A 13,076-nucleotide genomic window follows, 5' to 3' on the forward strand; every position below is an offset into this window, starting at 1 on the left:
CTGCGAGCTTGCCCTCCTTTCGACATACCCTCCCCCTCCCCCTTCAATACACACAAATACACGTACGTACATGCCTACATACATAGGTATAGGTGTATACATAGACGAAGTAGAACGGGTTCGGAGCTGGGATGGCTCTCACGCTTCCTGCCTTTAATTGTGTTCCGGAAAGAGATCCTCTCGGACTGGATATCCGGGCCGGTGTAATGACCCGCGAGCAGGAACAGCGGAAAAAGGAGCAGCAGAAGGCACGTTCGATATCCTCGGCACGCTCGTGTACGTACGTACGAGTTCGTGGACGTGGTACGCTCTTGGAATCATGATCGACTCGATTCGCTAGAACGTGTTGACTGTTTAGTATAATGAGCTTGCTGGGGAGATGAGCGACGTGTGATCAAAACGTGGATATACGGAGTGTATAGTCAGTCGATGAAAGCGATACGAGCGAGGTAGTCAAATTAATCGGGTATTAAGGATTGCGCGGTAGTATCGTGAATCGGAACGGAAATCTAGCACACGCAGGATATTTTATGAGAAGGATTTTTATCGACTGCGACGCAGTTATCGGGTCGTATATTTAAAATCACGTACTTTTTGTTTAGAGTAGCAACTGACTTTGCAGTCGAATCTTTTATATGAAAGATATGAAATCATTGGATAAAACATATGCAATTTAAGTTTTATTATCGTACCAAAATTATAAAAGTGTAATCCGATATCTAGCGTTCAACCTATGTATTCGGTGAATTTTAAAACATCGTTATTCGCTTTTTCTATCGGTTGTTTCCAACTGATCGTTACTGCAATTTTTTTTCCATCTAATCTTCGCGTCAGTCAAAAAATAAATCGCGTCAAACAATTCTGCATACAACATGGTGTAATTTTTTTTTCGGCGAAAGGATAAAAAAAAATAAAAACGAGGAGAAAATGAACGAAAAATACTGTGTGACAAACGTCGCGTCGATCGATTCCGGTGATCGGGCACGAATCACGCGCGGAAAGCTTAATCGATTCGGCCGGAAATCACCGGCTCGATGCGAAGTCTCGCGCGTAAAATTCAGTCGCGTTAATCATAACGTCACGAGCATCCATCCCGATAGAGACTGACAAAGCACGTACACGCGCGTCCACGCGCGCTTAATGAATCCCCTTGTGCTCGATGTGTTCGGGCGAAAAGCACGCAAAATACACGACACGCGCGCAAAACACACGACAACGCGCGCGTACACGCGCCAACAGACCTCGGCTGTTGCTGGCATCCGCTTGTTGCCACGCTTCGGACACTTTATGATATCGTGAAATAGCTATCTCGCACAGAAACGTTTCTGTAACTCGATCGCGACAAAGAGTTCAACGATTGTGAGAATATTATTCCGAAAGTTTGTAGAATTTTCTAAAGAAAAAGTCAATCTTTATAACAGTGGGATTTCTATTTTGACACGAGTTGGAATTAAGTCTTCTTTGAAGCGTTCGACGGTAGAGCAAAGTTATATCCGACTATGTCTCTGGTTGAATTTGGACTGGTTTCGTACGATAAATACTCGATAAAAATGCTCGTGCTCAGAGACGGATTTGCCCAGCGTAGAACGTTTATTGATCCAGCCAGGATGTCCTATAATAGCGACGAATACTCATAGAGACTGTTTGAAGAATCAGTCTCGTGTCCCGTTTAAATTTGTATCAGCGTATTAACCACAAGTTACGAAGTCACTCGCAGTACTTAGCGAGTGAAACGTGCCTGGTCAAATAATTTAATTGGTGGCACCGGGGAGCAACTGCTACTTTGATTAATCGAGAATCGGAATACCTATACTTTGCTCTACAAATACTCTAAATGAAATTGTCAGATAAAGTGCGTTCAATGCAGATTTTCACAGTTAAGCGTTTATAAGATTAACTGAAAATTACTTTGAAGAATTCGTATCATAGAGCAGGGTATCTCGTCACGTCTAAATTGTTTCCACTGCTACCGAAGATAAGAAAAAACGTCGAATTGTAAGAGAAGTTGGAGTCGTTTCAAGAAATCTGGTAATGATGAAAAATTTTATTCTAAACTACGGCACGATATTACAGAGAATAGATGCTGATATACGAATTATTTGAATGTCATTCCGAGTTGAATAGGTTGTCTGATCATTGATCGACTTATTTCATTTTACTGCAGTGTCGTTCTGATTGCGTCAGAATCTACATATTTTCAGACATTTCATCATCGCTGTTTTTATATCTATCGACTTCTCCATTACGCTTGCTTAGGTGAAATCATTCCGAGTAATTCTTACACATAAACCGTTTCTAGTGTTTCCATCGTATCGAGGCATGGTATGGTATGACTCATGCAATATTTTGGTTATACCATAATAATCATATATGAAAATAGTGTTAACTAGAAAATGAGATAAATGATACATTTTCCACTAGATGGACGAACGAATAATGCAATTAAGTAAAGATGTGACTCGAAAGGTGTTTCTTTGTCTTCTCTCGTTGTAGAAGATTGCAGCGTGTATGAGAAGAGGGAACGTGGATTAAAACCCGTACAGGAGAGAGAGGAATATTTTTGGTGATATTCGGTGGCCGAATAAGGACATCCCTGTAATAGTGCGAAATAATCATAGACGAAGTGGTTGAAGAGGTATCGGTGAGGGGGTTGTTGGAAATCGGCCGTTCGAAGAATTGGAAGAAAAGGCGAGAATAGTCTGGGGAAAAGACAGGGGACCGAGATGATCAAATGAAAGGGGAGAGGGATGAAGATGGTCGCATGAACCGGCGACGAATAGCAGGGGATGTTTCAGTTAGCGATGGGATCAAACGTGACTCGGATGGTATTGATGTGGCTTCGTTAAATCGATATTTTAATATGCCAGCCGCTAATTATATTCTATCCTTCTTGAATTTTATCCATTTTTCGATTTCGTTCCTTTCTTATTTTCTTTGAGACAACGTCGGCGTTTTTCTACCGCGTTTTAACCATTTAACGAATATTTCTACATATAGGAATCCGAACATGTATTTGTTTCCCGGATATCGACGTCAAAAGACAATGTTAATTTACATTTATTCAAATCAAACGTTTCAACTTCGTGATTAATTCTCCGAGTTGTCCCCGTTTTTAATTGATTTTACTGCTGAAGCAGAATTTTCCTCGCGTTTGAATAGCTTCAAATCGAGGACGAATCGAGCTTTCAAACGCACGGTTACTATTTCTGTTGTGCCACGTTGAATTTGCAATTCGCGAAGCTCTTTCGTTACGGTATCACGCTCTTTTTACGCTAAATACTTTTGCTGAAATCACAAATGCGTCTTAGAATTCTGTCCGATCGATAAATTCCGAAAAATGCACAATAATTCGATATGTCTGAAAGAAGAAAAAAGAAGTCTCAATTTAGATAGAAACCAGAGAAAAGAAAAGGAGACCAGAGAACCCAAACAAGATCTCTCGAAACAAGTAAATTAATCAGCCATAAAATTCCTCGTACGCCGTTTCCACTATGAATTCGCTTAAAACTGACAAAGCTCGACCAATCAAACGACAAATCGATGAAAAATAGCAAGTAGGTCTCGGATCGGTCCCATCGCTATTCCACGATGGAAAGAAAGGAGAAAGAGGAAGGAACGACGAGGCGTAGAGGGACGTACGGGGCATCCGAGCAGAAATCGCACGCGCAGGCGCCATTTCGCAAACATGGCCAGCCATCTTGCGATGCGTAGCGTTCGAACGGCGGAGAAGGGGTTGGAATATAACCGTTCTTGGTATCGAACTGCGCTTCAGTACCTACGGAGACAGAGACAGGCATAGAACGTCCTTTAACACCTCTGCAATCGCTACGCGTTCACCATTTTTTCCCCTTTCGACCTCTTTTCTCTACTCTTTCTCTTCTATCCCTCTTTTTTCCTTTCTTTATCTTCTAGTTTTACCATTTCTTTAATTTCTCTTCTACGTTATTTTTACTTCGATTCTTTTCTTTCGTCGCTAAAATCCCGTTGGAGTTAACCAAGTATGCGGCCACGCGAGTAATTGATCGCGCCAGTCGCGAGTCGGTGTGAAACTGTAACGATACATCGCGATCTTCGCTCCGACGTCTCGAACGAGAAAACGTAATATATCTGTCGAAAATTTTCAAAGCCACTTTACTTCGAATATTTCTCTCGACGAATCTTGCTCAGTCTCTTTCTCTCGTTTTTTCTGTATCCGCTGATCTTTTTGATTAAGTACAAGCTGGTACATTGTGTAATTAAGAGCCGTTGATCGCTTACGTGTGAAATTGAAGGGCTGGCACGTCGAAGTTCGCACGAAACAGGTTTCGAAAGAGGTTGTTTGAAAGCTCCCGAATAGTTGCCTGCTCTCTGATCAACGTGTTTTAACTCGGAGCCTTTCTTTCAACGAATAGTACGGTGATTTCACGGCGAACCAATGTGGTGATTCGATAGACGATAAAAAGTTTTGTTTCGGAAGTAGAAAGTTTCGCCGGTTTATAAATTGGAAAAAAACACGTTGAAAATAGCAATCACCGATCGAAAATCGATGGTATCGTGAGCTTTTCTTTTTAAATGATTTTCAAAGTAGCTTTTCGTTCGCGACTGATTAGAAATTTGTTGGCGAACGAGCGTGGCTGGTCATTTGTTAAAAGCGGCACAAAGCGTGCGCCAAAAACCGGGTCATCCACTTCTCGCGAAAAATCGATACGAAATGGTGGAACGCGATTCCTGGTCTGACCACTGGTTGACTCGTTCCACTTGTCGCGCCGTGGATAGTCATTTTTCAATGGCGAATTTCGTGGTTCGCGTTGCATTGGGTTGCGTTAGTTACGTCGCGCTTAAACCGAGTTTGCCAATATCGTGTCATTAGACGACTCCAACGGTACGAAACGACGTTGAACGATCGGCAAGAATGAATCGTCGTCGAAGGAAACAAGACGTTTCGTTCGAGATAATCCGATTCTTCGATGAAAAATATTCCTAGAGATCGTATAGATATTACTATCCCTAATTGTTTCCTACGTTTATATTTTGTCACCGCCATATTCTTCACGCTCCAATTTTTTTACTTTACTTACTCTCTTCTACGAAGAGTTACCATTTCTCTTCTCATCCTTTGTTCGGACGAATTAAAATTCTTTTTATCGTTTTATTTATTGGATATCTTTCAACGACGGATGCGAACTCTTCGAAGATCATTCTTCTGGAGCCAATTCGTGGATCGAATCAGGTGCACATGACAGTGAAATAATCGTCGTTAGAAAGCGAGACGTTGTAAGTCGGTCTCGAATAAAATTCCGTCGAAGCCAGCTGTATCTATTTGATCGAGAAGTTCCAATGCGATACGATTCGCGAGCAAGGCGACGTTCTCTACCTGTTGCACGTTGCTTTCATAGGAAATTGCCTTACCGACATATTGAACATTGTCATTCCTGTCTATGGATGGTAATCCTGTGCAGAAACGTGCCACTGTGGGATTACGACGCCTTCTTTTTGTCTTTTTTCATCGTTATCGGCCTCGTATGCGCGATAAAGTCACTCGTTGTTCTCATCTGTAAACGCATTTGTTCAGTGCGGTGCAATTTATCAACGCACTCTTCCTTTAGAGCTTATTATCGCGCCTGATATTTCCCCATGTCTGACGGAAGATCGTTTACCGTTCCGTAAATGGTATGCAGACAATATTTACGAAGCTTTTGCTTTCCCTTTCCTTTAATCTCATCTCTTATCTTATCTCTTTAAAAAAAAGATCTTGCTACAAGGGGGAAAAACGTAACGGGGTAGTTCTTGGATATTCGTAGAATTAATTTTCTCGTAGTTCGGTGTAGCAACGATAGGAAAAGTATTTCAATCAAGGGAAAGAAGTCGTAGAAACGATGCACCGCGAAATTGGTTCGTATTGCTTTGTTATTTTGATCGTTTCTAATGAAATCTCGTATTATCCTATTCGAGGTTTTAATCTGGAGAGAAAAATTATTCGTTCGTTGGAATTAAAATTCCGGAATGCAATATTAAAGTCGGTAATTTTCGATTTCTTTAAACTCTGGATTACTAAACAGCCGAGAAAGATTCTCACGAGGAAAAGAATAGATGGCTCGTACCATAGCTACACACGTTTCGTTCTGATAAACGTGGATCGCGTCGAGGAAATTAATTCCGCTTCGTAGAAGGATACTAAGTGTCTACCTGTTGCACCACGCTGCCAGACGAAACGGTCTCGATCGTTTTTGGAGAATCGCGAAAGTGAAGGAGAAATACAGAGAAAGAAAGAGGAGGAGAGAACGACAGCACTTGGCGAATGAAAAATTTTACGCGTCTACGCGTACGAAGAAACCTGCTGGTACGTCGTTGCCTTCGCAACTTGTTGCTAGTCGTTCAGAGATCTCTCCACTTCTCGATTCCCGGTGCTGCTTCCTGCACACAGGTAATTTTCCCACTAATTTTCAAACTAGAAAGATACTCGTTTCTCCGAATAGACGTTATGCACGTAAATGCCCGAGAATGAGAACGCTTTTCATAAAAGACGCTGCTTATCTTCAATTTAGAAGTACGTATCGCTGAATTACGTTTCTGCTTGCCTCTAAACGTTTTCTTGGCAATTTTTTATACAGCAATCGCTTTCACTCGATACCGACTGACTTATGTTCGGAATATTCCCTGTTATTTCTTTCTATAATTTCTTTATAGACTTTCCTATAATCTTCTTCGGCCTGTGCCTTCTACTTGTCTATTCTCAGATCTACGTTTAATTATTCACAAAGCTATCGTAAGTCTTCCGTCGTTTAGTCGGACCTTCTGTTCTTTGTGGTTTTGGTCCCTTATATACTAGCTCGTGTCTCGACGTTAATTCCTTTTTAATTACAAGTACCGCGACATCTTATCTTACGTTCACGGTTCATCGATATTCCTTTGACATTCGAGGAAAAAAATTCGTTCGGCTATCGTTTCAATCTCTTCGAGTCTGTTTTATTCGGAAAGCTCGTCTCCTTTGTCGACGATATTTCGTTTCTCCTAGCTTCTTTTTGCCGTTCGCGATCCTGGACATCTCTCGGATTATCGATCTCCTTGCTCGATGTCTGAAAGGACAGTGCACGTTTCTAATTCCCAAATGCAACATACCGATATCGTAGTCCCGTATAAATCTTCTGCGATTCGTTGCTATCTACGCGACAGATTAAAACGGTTGCGTTCATAGTTTCTCTCGTCGAGCGTAAGTTACGTAGCTCGAAGCGTGTTTTAAAAAGTTATAACAAAAATACTTTGCTGCTTTGAATACCGAAAGAAATTAAAAAGAAATTTACGGTTTCCAACGGGATAACTTTCTCAACTTGGAGTCGAGCAATTGACGTTTCACGTAACATCGAACTATAATCCAGGCTTAAACCGAGTGACCCGAAACTTTCGTCCGCCAGTGCACGTTCTCACGATACTTGACGCCATTTTCCTCTGACGCAACACCGAGCAAAGGTGTTGGTTTGTTGGTTCGTTCGACAAACGCAGGACGCGACAAAATGACGAGAAAGGATGGAAAAATTCGAAATATCCGTCTCGCTGAGTTATGCGCGGACAGTGTAGGGACTCACCTGTTGCGCGTTAATTCGTCGCCAGGGAAAGAGGGTTGAAGGGGACCGGTAAAGGGTAGAAAAAAAGACATCGCGGCCGCTCCTTTCGTGCAATATTTAAACAATTCTCTTCGACACGCGCCATACACGACCTGTTGCGCTGTTAATTTAATGAAAAATTCAGGCTTTCCAGCCAGGCGCCGCCCTGGAATTTCATTGACCGACGTATGTAGGAGGTCTTGAGGAATGTCTCTTGCTTTATTCGCCTCGAACCAAGCCTCCGAGGCACGTGCTGGGGACTTGTCTCGCGAAATGAAGTTGAAATGTTGAAGAGACGCGCATTTAGGTTGATGTATAGCGGACGGTTCAGCTTTCACGATGAGTCACTTCTCGCCTTATGTTTTTTCTCATAAGTTACTCGAGCGATACCATTAACTGTTGCAGCACCGTGCCCGATGTAGAATATTTAAATATTATATTTAACAGTTGTTACGTCGAAACTTTTTTAAATTCTAGGTGCTGTAATGGGAGAAAATTCTCGTCGTTTCCGTGACACTGATCTTTCTACGATGGATCCATTAACGCCAGCGTGGTATTTTCAAGATACGTTCCTGTTTCCCTTCGACGATGGAAGCCTCGCCTCTAGAACGATTCTAATTGTATAGCAATTATGGTAAGTGATTTTAACGTACCCATAATGTTTTACGTAATGAAGTTATATCGTTTTATTTTGCCTTCAGAAGGATTCAAAGTAAATTCAGTGCATATTAAATACGATTCGTAACAACATTAACGACCATCGCGATAACCTGCCTGAACTACGTACCAAACATATAAAATTTCTGCTTTTTCCCTATTTCGCTTTTCGCGAAGAAAATAACGCCAGTGTACCGACTCCGTTAGGGGTTAGGGGTGGCTCTAACCAATTTGAAGCCTGCTCGATTTTATCGGAAGTCAGGTCGGTAGACAGTGCAGCCGAACAACACCGCAGGAATTTAATTCAACGAGCAATTCTTCCATCGACCTCGGCAACCACGAGAATAAAGTTTCGGGAAGAAAAGATCCGCCAGAAGCGTGTTGCTATCGATCGGCATGTTTGGTGTGCCGTTTTCGGTTGCGTGCCTAACTTTCGGCCGATTTTCTCGCTGTTATTCGATAACGCGAAGACTAATCGCCGAAATTAGCTGGTTTAAAGAGCAAAACTAAGAATAGAAAATGCCAAAATTCAGGAAGTATGGTCGATTACGTTCATTCAATGTTAAGGCGTCGATAATCGCAATTGGAGGCAATGTTTAATTGCTCGAATCGAATCGACTAATTGTTAAAAGTAGCTCCGAATATTATTACAGACGAAACTGCTTAAAAATTATTCGTTATCGATTTTTCATTTTCAGATATACCCGTATAATACTTATTAAAAGTACTAAAATTTAAAAAAATTGCAACATTCTATTCGCATTAATTATTCTCAAAGATCCATATGACACGCGTATCAGTGAACGCTCCTCTTTAAGACGCGAGTCGATACGACTTCTGCCTTTTGAGACGTCGTCGTTCGATGCAAAGCATAATTTTGAATATTTCGCTGTGTTTGCTCTCGTCGCACACTCTCGGATTACTCGCTCACACTCGTTCATCGACTTACGCACGAGTCGCCAGAGCTAGGCAATGATAGGACGCTGAGTCAACATCATTTTTCTGTTGCTGCCAGCGGTGTACGTAATTTCAGGAAGAAAAAGTAGGTCACTCCGTATCTTAGAATGTCAGCCACCGTTTTACCATGCCGCGTGTCTGAGACGCTGCGCTCCAATATCTCGTATCTCGGAAACTAATCGAGTTATCGACTCGAAACAAAACCGAGATTAAAGAGCAAAGCTCTGTCTCCTGTCCAACTCTTGACACCTTCCCTGACGGAGTTTCGCGTTAAATTTGGCCGTTTGAAGAAAGTTCCGCTAGCTTTGGTATTTGGTGGATGTTAACTTAGGCGTACAAATGTTTCGTCAACGTACACAGATGCTCAAATAAGCGAGTAGATCGGAGACGAAAGAAAACTTTCTTTTTCGAAAAAAGAAACTACGTTCTGTGAGTGATTTATTTACCGTTATTCCGAAAAATATATAATCCTCGAATTTTCTTGACAATTTCTCTCGAAAGTATCCTTCTCGCGCAGTTTCGTTGCAGACCTAGCATACACCGTTAATATTTATATTTATTACAACTATCCCGAAAGCAAGTTTTGTTGCTCGTTTAAACCATCTTATATAGCATCCCATTATCTACTTGGTCGGGACAGAGATTTAGCCGGTGCAGCGACGGTTTCGCGACTAAGGGTGGCAAACGAAGGGCGATAAAGCTCTATTTACGAGGCTCGTGATAGCAAAGTCCATTCTGAGTACATCGTATACGAGAAAACGATCAAGGATGCGCGTTAGTCGGCCGCTTAATGGGCCGCCATTCTCGAATTCATTAGGCGATTGTCTAATTAAGTTAATCGACTCGAGCTCGTCTTGCCATCGTAAAAGTCGCGTAGCGCGCCTCGACGCTCACGCCAGACACGTTCTCAGCGCCGAAATTGTTACTTTGCCACGGCCTAATGGCGATAGAAGTTATGACTCGGTTTATTCGATGGCGGATGACCAGGATTATGGCTATCCCATGGACGTTCTATTTCTTATATCTGCGTTGGTATCGATAACGTTTTCTTTCTTTCCATACCTTTTCACGAATTTTCGATCGTTCTCGTGGTAACTTAACGTTGATCGAATATTTTCCTTGATCCGTAAAATGTATAATGTCCGTCAAACGTAACAGCCGTTACATTTGCATATACCTAGCAAGTAGCTATAAATTACCAGAATACCAGAAGTTGGACCAAAAATCCCGCGAAATCACCAAATCAAATGGAGAATCTCGTTCCCCTTCTCGCACGAGATCCAGCTCCGGTAGTACCACTAACAAGCGTCGAACGATCGATACAATTATATTCCCCGATCATTGATATCCCTGCAGCAAATGATCCGGTTCGAAACGGGTCATAAATCCGTGGCCTATTAGCCACCACGTGGTTCACGGATTCGGATTCAAGCGATCGTTCCTAATTATATGTCGCGTTTAATTGACAACCTTTAATTAAAACCGCCGCGAAATCGAGAATCGAACGAGCGAAACACGACCCGTTAGGTGAAATTCGTCGAACGATAAAGGAAACGAATGCGAGGAAACGCGCGAGGACATACCTTGGATCATCCGGCTACCAAACAACTACATAGCTCCAATTTCATTCCATCCGCCAAACGTTTTCTCCAGTTTTCTCTGCCCCTTTTTTCTTCCATATTTTTTTTATTGTTTCTTCGAATCAATTTTCCGTTTCTCGCTGTTTCCCTTTGTCCTATCTATTTCCACTGAAAGCTGCGCAATCGGCTCGATTACACGGAGCGTGAGGATGCGGGAGCGATATTTCGTCACGAGGATAATCCCAAAGCTGGTCGAACGTCAGTTTCCATTTGCACGTACGGAATTAGCGAACCGCATCGGCGAAACGCATCGATCGGCCGGAGAGGATCAGAGTCGCGCTTCGGATAATTTGTCGCGGTTTTCTGCCCACCGACAAATGGTGAGATGCGATCTTGTGGCAGGAATAAAAGGCTTTTTGGGAGAAGCCACCTTTCGATAGGGTTATAGGTTTTTACGGCGTTTTTAAGGCTCGTAGAAGGTTCGATATAGAGTAACGGAACTGGATATACCGGATATGTGAACGCGTCGAATATGTCTTAAAACGTGGTAGACGAAAGGTCAACCGAAACACGAGACCAAACCAGCGTATATTTCATCCTATCGTGCAATGAAATTCCTCGCATGATGCGGCTATAGAGCTTCTTGTTAACTATTAGCCTGATGCACGTGAAATGTCGTTTATACGAAATTTCAATTTTACTTGGTCCTTAAATTTTGCCCTACCGTCCGATATTATCATTATCAATCGTTATATCGTCGTGGATATCTGCTGCGCTTAAAAATACGCAAATAATATTTTCGTATATCCGTTTCTAGGATCCGTTTAAATATAAAACTATCTTAAATAACTTGATTCGTGTCAATTTTGTCATCGATTTAAGATAATAAGATACATTCGCGATATTCGATGCTTTTCTTTTATCGGAAAACACGAGCGAAAAGCGAATCTCGCTTGCATTTAGCAAAAGATCGAAGTATATTTTCAATCGTAACCAAAAAAGGGATGCTCGCGCAACGAAAACCACACGAAATACAGCGACGTATACGCGACTAAACCGCATACGGCTAATTTATTGGACCGTGCCATCGTTCGGTCGACGAACCACGACGGTGAACAGAGATGGAAGTACAGAAACGTAATTATATGTAAATGGAAACTTCTACATACGTAGAATTTTTAATTACGATACTCTGTTGGTTCTTGACCAGTATTATCGCGTAAAAGATGCTCATCAATGCTGGGTATTATAACAACATTCCATGAAATTGACCAAATTGATGAATATTTCGGACGAACGGGGGGTTCAACCACGATAACGTTTCGCCGAACGTTTTGATTTACTTAGCGATCTTGTTTCTGGCAAATATGATTCTATGTGACATATAAAAAGCATTCGTTGAAATACTCTAGACGATCCAATAGAAAAGGAAATTGAAATTGCATACGATTTAAATTGATATAATTTGAGTCGTAAGCGAGTTAATAATAATTCTCAAGTTACAGTGGAATTTTTATAATCTTCGGGTATCAGTTAAGCTAACAGTGTTCTAGCTGCGCTCGGGTCGATTATAATTTTCGAGCTATAATTAAAGTAACGAAACATCCTTTGGGAGCACATTTTAGTTGAAAGTGCCGTGTTGTTTATTATGGATGTTAAAAGCTGCAGACAAATTGATCGAAAGAAATTTGCCAAATTTATTATCGGAAATATATTCTCATAAAGATTCGGTTGATCGAAATTGTCGGCATTTCTTTTGGTTGGAAGCGAAAAAGAATATAATCTCGTAGTTCTTTGTAATCGTATCGTGTTATAGATGTTACGACAGAGATTCGTCAGAACCAAGAACGTTGTTTCGACATGGCTGAAGCAGTCTTAAGGACACTTGTACGAGCTTTATTGCAAGTTGCACATTGTTTATCGACGCCCTTTCCTCGGGACACGGCGTACAAAGCCTGGCTGTGTCGTGAAAACAAGTCAAGCACGACGCAGCACAGTGTACGTAGCGAATACATCTCGTTACACGCTACACGGTAGCAAGCTGACGTGATTTTTGCTAATCAACCTGTCTCAATGTTTACTCGTCGCTCGCAATGCCGCATTTATTCTACGATGGTCGGTCTATTAAATTTATTTCTTGAGGAAACTTAAACTCGACGTATATATATCGATACATGTTTGGTATTATATCACGTAACAAATCGACGAGTGTGTACTATTGCTCGTCGTACCGTAAAAGCCGGCATTAACACACTGGAAACACAATGCATAATTTATCTCAAATTGGGAAAGAAGTTTGGCT

The 13,076-nt window shown here is 41.6% G+C and overlaps 1 long non-coding RNA gene across 1 annotated transcript in view; it reads left to right on the top strand.

Moving 5' to 3' along the window:
• Positions 1 to 3,790: 3,790 nt before the first annotated feature.
• Positions 3,791 to 13,076, top strand: part of LOC125386207 — a 66,229-nt gene continuing 56,943 nt past the window's right edge. Inside the window, exons 1-2 of the long non-coding RNA XR_007226174.1 lie at positions 3,791 to 6,403; positions 8,058 to 8,214. This is a non-coding gene — a long non-coding RNA (uncharacterized LOC125386207). The remainder of the gene's footprint in view (positions 6,404 to 8,057; positions 8,215 to 13,076) is intronic.

The sequence above is a fragment of the Bombus terrestris genome, chromosome 13 (genome assembly GCF_910591885.1).
Source record: "Bombus terrestris chromosome 13, iyBomTerr1.2, whole genome shotgun sequence".
NCBI lineage: Eukaryota > Metazoa > Arthropoda > Insecta > Hymenoptera > Apidae > Bombus > Bombus terrestris.